Raw genomic sequence first — 12,338 nt, 5'->3', positions numbered from 1 at the left:
AAAGATTACAGCAGTAGCATTTTTAGATTCTGCTCAGTAAAAGTCTTCCTTCTAAACCCTGTGAAAATGTCTCGAGACAATTATAAGGTCTAATAAACCACAGAACACAGCATTTATAAGAATTCTCATTAGCATTCAGCTGTTATACCTACAGTGGTGCTTGAAAGTTTGTGAATCCTTTAGAATTTTCTATATTTCTGCATAAATGTGACCTAAAATATCATCGGATTTTCACACAAGTCCTAAAAGTAGATAAAGAGAACCCAGTTAAACAAATGAGACAAGAATATTATACTTGGTCATTTATTTATTGAGGAAAATGATCCAATATTACATATCTGTGAGTGGCAAAAGTATGTGAACCTCTAGGGTTAGCAGTTAATTTGAAGGTGAAATTAGAGTCAGGTGTTTCCAATCAATGGGATGACAATCAGGTGTGAGTGGGCACCCTGTTTTACAACCCCGATTCCAAAAAAGTTGGGACAAAGTACAAATTGTAAATAAAAACGGAATGCAATGATGTGGAAGTTTCAAAATTCCATATCAGAATAGAACATAGATGACATATCAAATATTTAAACTGAGAAAATGTATCATTTAAAGAGAAAAATTAGGTGATTTTAAATTTCATGACAACAACACATCTCAAAAAAGTTGGGACAAGGCCATGTTTACCACTGTGAGACATCCCCTTTCCTCTTTACAACAGTCTGTAAACGTCTGGGGACTGAGGAGACAAGTTGCTCAAGTTTAGGGATAGGAATGTTAACCCATTCTTGTCTAATGTAGGATTCGAGTTGCTCAACTGTCTTCGGTCTTTTTAGTCGTATCTTCCGTTTTATGATGCGCCAAATGTTTTCTATGGGTGAAAGATCTGGACTGCAGGCTGGCCAGTTCAGTACCCGGACCCTTCTTCTACGCAGCCATGATGCTGTAATTGATGCAGTATGTGGTTTGGCATTGTCATGTTGGAAAATGCAAGGTCTTCCCTGAAAGAGACATCGTCTGGATGGGAGCATATGTTGCTCTAGAACCTGGATATACCTTTCAGCATTGATGGTGTCTTTCCAGATGTGTAAGCTGCCCATGCCACACGCACTAATGCAACCCCATACCATCAGAGATGCAGGCTTCTGAACTGAGCGCTGAGAACAACTTGGGTCGTCCTTCTCCTCTTTAGTCCGAATGACACGGCGTCCCTGATTTCCATAAAGAACTTCAAATTTTGATTCGTCTGACCACAGAACAGTTTCCCACTTTGCCACAGTCCATTTTAAATGAGCCTTGGCCCAGAGAAGACGTCTGCGCTTCTGGATCATGTTTAGATACGGCTTCTTCTTTGAACTATAGAGTTTTAGCTGGCAACGGCGGATGGCACGGTGAATTGTGTTCACAGATAATGTTCTCTGGAAATATTCCTGAGCCCATTTTGTGATTTCCAATACAGAAGCATGCCTGTATGTGATGCAGTGCCGTCTAAGGGCCCGAAGATCACGGGCACCCAGTATGGTTTTCCGGCCTTGACCCTTACGCACAGAGATTCTTCCAGATTCTCTGAATCTTTTGATGATATTATGCACTGTAGATGATGATATGTTCAAACTCTTTGCAATTTTACACTGTCGAACTCCTTTCTGATATTGCTCCACTATTTGTCGGCGCAGAATTAGGGGGATTGGTGATCCTCTTCCCATCTTTACTTCTGAGAGCCGCTGCCACTCCAAGATGCTCTTTTTATACCCAGTAATGTTAATGACCTATTGCCAATTGACCTAATGAGTTGCAATTTGGTCCTCCAGCTGTTCCTTTTTTGTACCTTTAACTTTTCCAGCCTCTTATTCCCCCTGTCCCAACTTTTTTAAGATGTGTTACTGTCATGAAATTTCAAATGAGCCAATATTTGGCATGAAATTTCAAAATGTCTCACTTTCGACATTTGATATGTTGTCTATGTTCTATTGTGAATACAATATCAGTTTTTGAGATTTGTAAATTATTGCATTCTGTTTTTATTTACAATTTGTACTTTGTCCCAACTTTTTTGGAATCAGGGTTGTATTTAAAGAACAGGGATCTATCAAAGTCTGATCTTCACAACACATGCTTGTGGAAGTGTATCATGGCATGAACAAAGGAGAACCTAGAACCTCAGAAAAAGCGTTGTTGAAGCTCATCAGGCTGGAAAAGGTTACAAAACCATCTCTAAAGAGTTTGGACTCTGCCAATCCACAGTCAGACAGATTGCGTACAAATGGAGGAAATTCAAGACCATTGTTACCCTCCCCAGGAGTGGTCGACTAACAAAAATCACTCCAAGAGCAAGGCATGTAATAGTTGGCGAGGTCACAAAGGACCCCATGGTAACGTCTAAGCAATTGAAGGCCTCTCTCACATTGGCTAATGTTCATGAGTCCACCATCAGGAGAACACTGAACAACAATGGTGTGCATGGCAGGGTTGCAAGGAGAAAGCCACTGCTCTCCAAAAAGAACATTGCTGCTCGTCTGCAGTTTGCTAAAGATCATGTGGACAAGCCAGAAGGTTATTGGAAAAATGTTTTGTGGATGGATGAGACCAAAATAGAACTTTTTGGTTTCAATGAGAAGCGTTATGTTTGGAGAAAGGAAAACACTGCATTCCAGCATAAGAACCTTATCCCATCTGTGAAACATGGTGGTGGTAGTATCATGGTTTGGACCTGTTTTGCTGCATCTGGGCCAGGACGGCTTGCCATCATTGATGGAACAATGAATTCTGAATTATACCAGCCAATTCTAAAGGAAAATGTCAGGACATCTGTCCATGAACTGAATCTCAAGAGAAGGTGGATCATGCGGCAAGACGACGACCCTAAGCACACAAGGCGTTCTACCAAAGAATGGTTAAAGAAGAATAAAGTTAATGTTTTGGAATGGTCAAGTCAAAGTCCTGACCTTAATCCAATTGAGATGTTGTGGAAGGACCTGAAGCGAGCAGTTCATGTGAGGAAACCCACCAACATCCCAGAGTTGACGCTGTTCTGTACGGAGGAATGGGCTAAAATTCCTCCAAGCCGGTGTGCAGGGCTGATCAACAGTTACCAGAAACATTTAGTTGCAGTTATTGCTGCACAAGGGGGTCACACCAGATACTGAAAGCAAAGGTTCATATACTTTTGCCACTCACAGATATGTAATATTGGATCATTTTACTCAATAAATAAATGACCAAGTATAATATTTTTGTCTCATTTATTTAACCGGGTTCTCTTTATCTACTTTTAGGACTTGTGTGAAAATCTGATGATGTTTTAGGTCATATTTATGCAGAAATATAGAAAATTCTAAAGGGTTCACAAACTTTCAAGCACCACTGTACATACAGCAGATATAAAAAGTGTACACACCCCATTAAAATGATAGGTTTTTCTGATGTAAAAAAAATGAGACTGCGAGAAATAATTTAAAAACTTTTCCCACCTTTAATGTGACCTATATTGTAACCTGTACAATTCAGTTGAAAAACAAACAAATCTGTTAGGGGATAAACATAAAAAACGTACAACAAGCTGGTTGCATAAGTGTGCACACTCTTTAATACTTTGTTGAAGCACCTTTTAATTTAATTACAGCATTCAGTCTTTTTGGGTTCACACCTGCCATCAATTAAAATGACTCTGATTAACCCCAAATAAAGTTCAGCTGTCCTATAGGATTTTCCTGACATTTACTCAGTTGCATCCTCCAGCAAAAGCCAGCGTTCACAGAGAGCTTACAAAGCATCAAAGGGATCTCATTGTTGAAAGGTATCAGTCAGGAGAAGGGGACAAAAAAAATTTCCACGGCATTAGATATACCATGGAGCACAGTGAAGACAGTCATCAAGATGTGGAGAAAATATGGGACAACAGTGACATTACTGAGAACTGGATGTCCCTCTAAAAGGGCAATTCCATGTAAATGTCAACCTCACCATGCAAAAATAAAGCAACGTAATACATCAAAACCACTCCCAGAGATATCACCTAGGCCTGTATTTTACAGATGTGAATAAGTTGAACCAGTTTGTAACCAACCTAATATGTCACTGTCAGTCTTTCTTTCTTATAATGTAAAACCCAAGCTAAAATCAACTTTGATCATGTACAATTCTATATTATTGCCACAAGCCACAGAAATGTATGCTAAAATCCACAAAACAGCAAAAAAATAGCCATCCTAAATATTATTTAAGAACTTTGATAGTTTTAGCTGATATTTAGAGAGTTTTTCAAAGGGTTATGGTGGTTAAATTGCTGATTTTCTAAACATATGCCATGTCTATTTCAGACGCGTCACATCCATAATGGAATTTCGTCACATCCATAACGCTGACTTTTCCTTCCGAAACTCTGCATGAAATACAAAATATTTTAAACAAAGATTTTTTAATATTCACCTTGGACCCCTCTATCAAATGGATATCTCCATTTCGACATTAGGTTTACAATTTCACAGAGTTTGATAAAAATGTACAGTCACCCAAGAAAAGTGATACTTTTTCTGTCACATCCATAACGCATCTTTTATTGGCATTTTCTGGCATGCCCTAGATGTACTATGGGAATTGTTCTTGTTCTATCACTTCTCCAGTATGGTACAGCCTTAAAATATGCAACACCTGTTTAAATACTGGGAGACAATAAAACATGCACTGGGTCATTTGTTGCCATTTTGAGTTCAAGTGTCACGTCCATAACGCTGGAATTGCTCAAAATTGATGAAAAGACAAGACGAAAACTGGTCAGGGAGGCTGCCAAGAGGCCTACAGCAACACTGAAGGAGCTGCAGGAATTTCTGCCAAGTACTGGTTGTGTACTACATGTGACAACAATCTCCTATATTCTCCATATGTCTGGACTATGGGGTAGGGTCACAAGATGGAAGCCTTTAATTACAAAGAAAAACATCCAGGCCCGGCTAAATTTTGCAAAAAAAAAAAAAACCAAACCAAACCAAAGAAACAAACAAACAAACAAACAAAACCCATACACACATCAACTCTCCCAAAAGCATGTGGGAAAATGTGTTATGGTCTGATGAAACCAAGGTTGAACCTTTTGGCCACAATTCCAAAAGGTATGTTTGGTGCAGAAACAACACTGCGCATCACCAAAAGAACACTATACCCATGGTGAAGCATGGTGGTGGCAGCATCATGTTTTGGGGTTGTTTTTCTTCAGCTGGATCAGGGGCTTTAGTCAAGGTGGAGGGAATTATGAACAGTTCTAAATACCAGTCAATTTTGGCCCAAAACCTTCAGGTGTCTGCTAGAAAGCTGAAGAGGAAGAGGAATTTCATCTTTCAGCACGACAATGACCCCAAGCATACATCGAAATCAACAAAAGAATGGCTTCACCAGAAGAAAATGAAAGTTTTGGAACGGCCCAGCCACAGCCCAGACCTAAATCCAATTGAAAATCTGTGGGGTGACCTGAAGAGGGCTGTGCACAAGAGACTCCCTCGCAATCTGACAGATTTGGAGCGCTTTTGCAAGGAAGAGTGGGCAAATATTGCCAAGTCGAGATGTGGCAGGCTGATAGACTCCGACCCAAAAACACTGAATGCTGTAATTAAATCAAAAGGTGCTTCAACAAAGTATTAGTTTAAGGGTGTGCACACTTATGCAACCAGCTTATTGTACGTTTGCTTTTTATGTTTTTCCCCCTAACAATTTTGTTTTTCAATTGAATTGTACAGGTTATTGGTCAGCGGCACGGTGGTGTAGTGGTTAGCGCTGTCGCCTCACAGCAAGAAGGTCGAGGTTCGAGCCCCGTGGCCAGTGAGGCCTTTCTGTGCGGAGTTTGCATGTTCTCCCTGTGTCCGCGTGGGTTTCCTCCGGGTGCTCCGGTTTCCCCCACAGTCCAAAGACATGCAGGTTAGGTTAACTGGTGACTCTAAATTGAGCGTAGGTGTGAATGTGAGTGTGAATGGTTGTCTGTGTCTATGTGTCAGCCCTGTGATGACCTGGCGACTTGTCCAGGGTGTACCCCGCCTTTCGCCCGTAGTCAGCTGGGATAGGCTCCAGCTTGCCTGCGACCCTGTAGAAGGATAAAGCGGCTAGAGATAATGAGATGAGATGAGATGAGGTTATTGGTCACGTTAAAGGTGGGAAAAGTTTTGAAATTATCGTGGTCTCATTTTTTTTATACATCAGAAAAACCTATCACTTTAACGGGGTGTGTACACTGTACTTGTATCCACTGTATATCTATACACAGCATTAGTGAATACTGAAGAGAGACGATTGTCCTTACTGTTTATTTCATATGACTGACCAACTCTGACAAGAAGTCATTAAATCAACATCCCACCACTTTTAAAACAATTATAACAAATACTACAGCATGCATAACATGTTGTTCTAATATTTCTTAGAATTCATGCTTTAAATCCTGTGGGTTTTTTTTTTCCATAATTTGTCAGATTTAAGACTGTATAATTATATTATACAGTTATAATTGCCATGTCCAGAGGACAGAATTCAGATCTGTGATAGTATATTACTCATAAAATACTGTTTTTGATTTTCCTAAATAGCATTTAATTTCATTTCAAATAAGTATAAAGTTCATGCACACTACCATTTTGTGCAAGGCATGAAGTGACTGCTTCTACTGTAGGCTACTTATCAGTAAATATCGCCATCTACCGGCGAGTTATGGTATCGCTTGAATAGTTTTTGAAGATGAACCAAATAAAACCCATTTGAAAAAGATTTAAAGAAAAATAAGAAATCTGATTCAGTGACATAAGATATGATGCTTGACACGAGTGATTGATTAAAAATAATAAAAACAAACAAAATAATAAACTTAACATCAACGCAGAGTGACTTTGCACTTACAGTGTCTTGCAAAAGTATTCATCCCCCTTGGTCTTTGTCCTGTTTTGTCACATTATAAGCTGGAATTAAAATGGATTTTTACCATTTGATTTACACAACATCCCTACAACTTTAAAGGTGAAAACTGTTGTTTTATTGTGACACAAACAATAATTAAGATGAAAAACAAAACCCAGGACTCTGGAGTGTGCATAAGTATTCACCCCCTTTTCATATGAAACCCCTAAATAAGAGCTGGTCCAACCAATTCACTTCATAAGTCAAATAATTAGTTGATTAAGATCCACCTGTGTGCAATCAAAGTGTCACATGATCTGTCACATGGTGTCTGGATAAAGCAACCTGTTCTGGAAGGACCCTGACTCTGAAACAGTCAGGATACAAAAACAAACATTTTGGAGAGAATTCTGCAACATATCGGAAGTATGGGTCATGATAAGAAGAATGGGAGGGATTCGAGGGTAATATGAGTTACCAGTATTAAACAATGGAGATAAAGTGGCAATAAATAATTCAGAAAAGGCTGAACTCTTAGTCCAGACATTCAGGAGACTACATAGCTCAGAAAATCTCACCAAGGAGGCTGAGCTAAACAGAAGTAAAGTTTTAGAAGGTTATTCAACATCAGACCACAGGCTGTACTGGTCAGCAGCAACTCCTCCAGCACCATCACATTGAACACGGGGGCCCCCAAGGATGTGTGCTGAGCCCCCTTCTCTTCACTCTGCTGACCCATAACTGCACACCAACATCCAGCTCCAACCTCTTCATTAAGTTTGCGGATGACACGACTGTGGTGGGTCTCATCATCAATGGCGATGAGATAATCTACAGGAGTGAGGTGAGCCACTTGGCTATGCGGTGCAAGGACAACAGTCTCCGCCTGAACGTGGAGAAGATGAAAGAGATTGTTGTGGACTTCAGGAGAGCGCACACCCAGCATGCTCCACTAACTATCGACGGTGCTGCAGTGGAGAGGGTGAGCAGCACCAAGTTTCTGGGTGTGCACATCTCTGAAGACCTGTCCTGGAGCAACAACACCACATCACTGGCCAAAAAAGCCCAACAGCGTCTGTACTTCCTCCGCAAACTGAGGAGAGCAAGAGCCCCGGCCCCCATCATGCACACATTCTACAGAGGCACCATTGAGAACATCCTGACCAGCTGCATCACCGTGTGGTATGGCGCCTGCACCGTGTCCTGCTGCAAGACTCTTCAGCGCATCGTGAGAGCAGCTGAGAGGATCATTGGTGTCTCTCTCCCTTCTCTTATGGATATCTATAACTCCCGCCTCACCCGCAAAGCCATCAGGATTGCAGGTGACCCCACCCACCCATCTCACAGCCTCTTCAGCCTGTTGCCGTCGGGGAGGAGACTGCGGAGTCTCCGGGCCAAAACCAGAAGGCTCAAGGACAGTTTCTTTCACCAGGCGGTCAGGAGGCTCAACTCCCTCCCTGTTCTGCCCCTCCTCCCCCCTCTGCCCCCTGCCACAGATTCTGCCCATACACCCCCTGCCCCCCTTCAGCATCTGATGTCATGTCACCCTCACAGCCCCCCCCCAACACACACACACACACACACACACACACACACACACATACTCTCAACCTTCATTCGCACACTGAACTCAGGAACTCAGGGACTGCACATTTCACTTTACCTCGCTCATTTGCACTATTCTGCACTACCTCACCTTAACAGCTATTAGTTTATTGTTTATACTGCTTATTTCATGTTTACCTGCTATACCTCAAGTGCCCTTGACTGTTATTTTATGTCCTTTTGCTCCAATTTATATGTGTATATATATATATATATATATATATATATATATATATATATATATATATATATATATATATATATATACCTGTGAGTGTTTAGTCTATGTCTATTTCTTATCTAGAGTGTTTATATTGTTTATATTGTTTATTTCAGTTATTCTATTTTTATTGATTGCATTGCGTGTTTGCAGCATGGGTCAGAGAGGACTGAAATTTCATTTGTGCTGTATGTCGAGCATGTATAGCATATTTGACAATAAAGTTGACTTGACTTGACTGGAGGATAAAGCAGGCTAATATTAAGCATAAACAAGTCCTGACTTCAACCATGGCTGTCACTACCATTGAGGACACCGAGGTCATGTCCTCTGTATTTTTTTCAGAAATTTCAAATTGGTCTATGCTGAATTCGAGCAGTGATCAATGTAAAATGCAGCATCCATATCCACATGTCATCTGTATTTCCCCCCAATAAAATTCACGTTCGTCTAATGTCATCTGAAATCTCTCAGCCTCTATCTCTATCATTGCCGTGTCTAACGCAGCGTCACGCGACGTAGCCTATACTAGTGTCGGCCGGGGAAGTTGGGTTTTGGATAAAACAGGCAGGGTGTAGTCTACGCTCTATCACATACAGTTAGGTCCATAAATATTTGGACAGAGACAACATTTTTCTAATTTTGGTTCTGTACATTACCACAATGAATTTTGAACAAAACAATTCAGATGCAGTTGAAGTTCAGACTTCAACTGCCAGGCCTTTACTGCAGCGGTTTTCAGTTGCTGTTTGTTTGTGGGCCTTTCTGTCTGAAGTTTAGTCTTTAACAAGTCAAATGCATGCTCAATTGGGTTGAGATCAGGTGACTGACTTGGCCATTCAAGAATATTCCACTTCTTTGCTTTTATAAACTCCTGGGTTGCTTTGGCTTTATGTTTTGGGTCATTGTCCATCTGTATTATGAAACGCCGACCAATCAGTTTGGCTGCATTTGGCTGGATTTGAGCACACAGTATGTCTCTGAATACCTCAGAATTCATCCGGCTGTTTCTGTCCTGTGTCACATCATCAATAAACACTAGTGACCCAGTGCCACTGGCAGCCATGCATGCCCAAGCCATCACACTGCCTCCGCCGTGTTTTACAGATGATGTGGTATGCTTTGGATCATGAACTGTACCACACCTTCGCCATACTTTTTTCTTTCCATCATTCTGGTAGAGGTTGATCTTGGTTTCATCTGTCCAAAGAATGTTCTTCCAGAACTGTGCTGGCTTTTTTAGATGTTTTTTAGCAAAGTCCAATCTAGCCTTTTTATTCTTGAGGCTTATGAGTGGCTTGCACCGTGCAGTGAACCCTCTGTATTTACTTTCATACAGTCTTCTCTTTATGGTAGATTTAGATATTGATATGCCTACCTCCTGGAGAGTGTTGTTCACTTGGTTGGCTGTTGTGAAGGGGTTTCTCTTCACCATGGAAATTATTCTGCAATCATCCACCACTGTTGTCTTCTGTGGGCGTCCAGGTCTTTTTGCATTGATGAGTTCACCTGTGCTTTCTTTCTCAGGATGTACCAAACTGTAGATTTTGCCACTCCTAATATTGTAGCAATTTCTCGGATGGGTTTTTTCTGTTTTTGCAGCTTAAGGATGGCTTGTTTCACCTGCATGGAGAGCTCCTTTGACCGCATGTTTTCTTCACAGCAAAATATTCCAAATGCAAGCACCACACCTCAAATCAACTCCAGGCCTTTTATCTGCTTAATTGAGAATGACATAACGAAGGAATTGCCCACACCTGCCCATGAAATAGCCTTTGAGTCAATTGTCCAATTACTTTTGGTCCCTTTAAAAACAGTGTGGCACATGTTAAGGAGCTGAAACTCCTAAACCCTTCATCCAATTTTAACGTGGATACCCTCAAATGAAAGCTGAAAGTCTGGACTTTATGTCCATGTCCATTATATAACTATAACCTGAATATGTTTCAGTAAACAGGTAAAAAAACAAACTTTATGTCAGTGTCCAAATATATATGGACCTAACTGTATGTCTACCTAACCTAACGTAGGCTAATAGTCACATCGCATTATAGAGCTTTACCCGAGTGCAAAATGAAAAAGTTGCAACAAACTAAATTAAGGTTTGGACAGCCAACAGAAGAGCAGGGAAAGAGAAGGAGGGAAGGTGAGAAAATATTGTCAATGCAGTGGCAGACCGTTCAGTGGTGTCATGCTAACTTTCCAAGGGGAAACGTTTCATTGTCATTGCCTATTACATTTTAGTTAGCATTTCGAGAAACATTCAAAACTACGTTGTCACAGGCAGCCCTGTGCAGGGCTGACTAAATGGGCTTGTTCGAGTTGGCTGGCTCACTAAGTGGATGGATGGGACGTTTTTGTTGGGCTGTAAGCAAAGCAACATCAGCATCAGTAACTTTTGCCCAATGAAAAAACTCCCACCCAGCTAAGTCGAACAAGCCCGTTTAGTCAGCCCTGCGCAGGGATGCCTGCTCATCTATGAATTTACCCTGAACTAGCATAGCCTGCTACCGTGTTTTCCCGTCTACTGATGGCCTCGTTGTGAGTGAAGTAGACTGCTAATCATATGCCCCTATTCAGGACAGGCTCTTCAAATGCAGATGTAGATAATCTTACCTCATCCATCATATCCATATCACGTCCTATTGAGATATGCTGCATGTCCAAAGCATTCAAAATGCTTCACAAAGAAAATAATAATGATAATGAAAAGTGTCCCCCTCAATACTTTTTTTGCATGTTGTCATTGATCAAGGTAAATCAATAGTATTTTATTTAACTTCTTTTGTCAATCAGTTTGAAAAGTTTGGTTAGCAGTGAGTGGTGGTCAATTGATGTGATAGAGGTTGTTTTCTTAGGCATGGCCCTAACATATAAATTATTGTGAAATTATATGAATGAAATATGCATCAGTTATTAAGACTTGTTGTTTTAAAATTCAACAGAGGAGACAGGAGAGAGAGATAATAATCAGGCAGTTGAAGAGAGAGCGTTAGGAGATGAAGAGAGGGAAATAACAGGTGAAGAAGTCCAAATGAATGTGTGTCAGGATGCAATACAGTCAGAAGGTCCAAGTGCATGCTTCTCAGCCTCTGATCCTGCAAACTATAAAGGTAAAGGTCACTACACAGATGAGGAGAAGAACAACATTCTTCAGGGTAGATGGAGTAGGGACCAGTATATATACCCTCAAAGTCAATTTGGGAAAAGGCTTCTGAGATATAGTGGGGAGTGGGAAAAAAATACCCCTGGCTTCGGTACTCTCCATCTGAGGATGCAGCATATTGTTGTGTGTGCATACTGTTCAATAAACAGAAAGGGACAAATATGACATTTCAAATAGAAGGATTCAGGGACTGGAAGAATGCCATCGGTGAAAAACGGGGAATAATATCAAACCATGGAAACACTCCTGGACACATGACGGCTTCGGCTCTTGCTGAAAATTTCCTGTCTGTGTCAAAAGGACAAATGAAAGACATACATTCAGTGATCAGCAAGACATATTCTGACAAAGTTGAGACAAATCGTAAGATTTTGTTGTCAATACTTGATGTGGTGATCAATCTAGGGCAAGAAATGTTGCATTCCATGGCAACTGGAAAGGTGGCAGCGAAGATGGCAATTTCAACCATTTCGTTCAATGGAAATC

Source organism: Neoarius graeffei, chromosome 2 (genome assembly GCF_027579695.1).
Source record: "Neoarius graeffei isolate fNeoGra1 chromosome 2, fNeoGra1.pri, whole genome shotgun sequence".
In the NCBI taxonomy this organism is placed as follows: domain Eukaryota; kingdom Metazoa; phylum Chordata; class Actinopteri; order Siluriformes; family Ariidae; genus Neoarius; species Neoarius graeffei.
The sequence above is the reverse complement of the archived record's forward strand: the minus strand, read 5'-3'. Positions refer to the sequence as shown.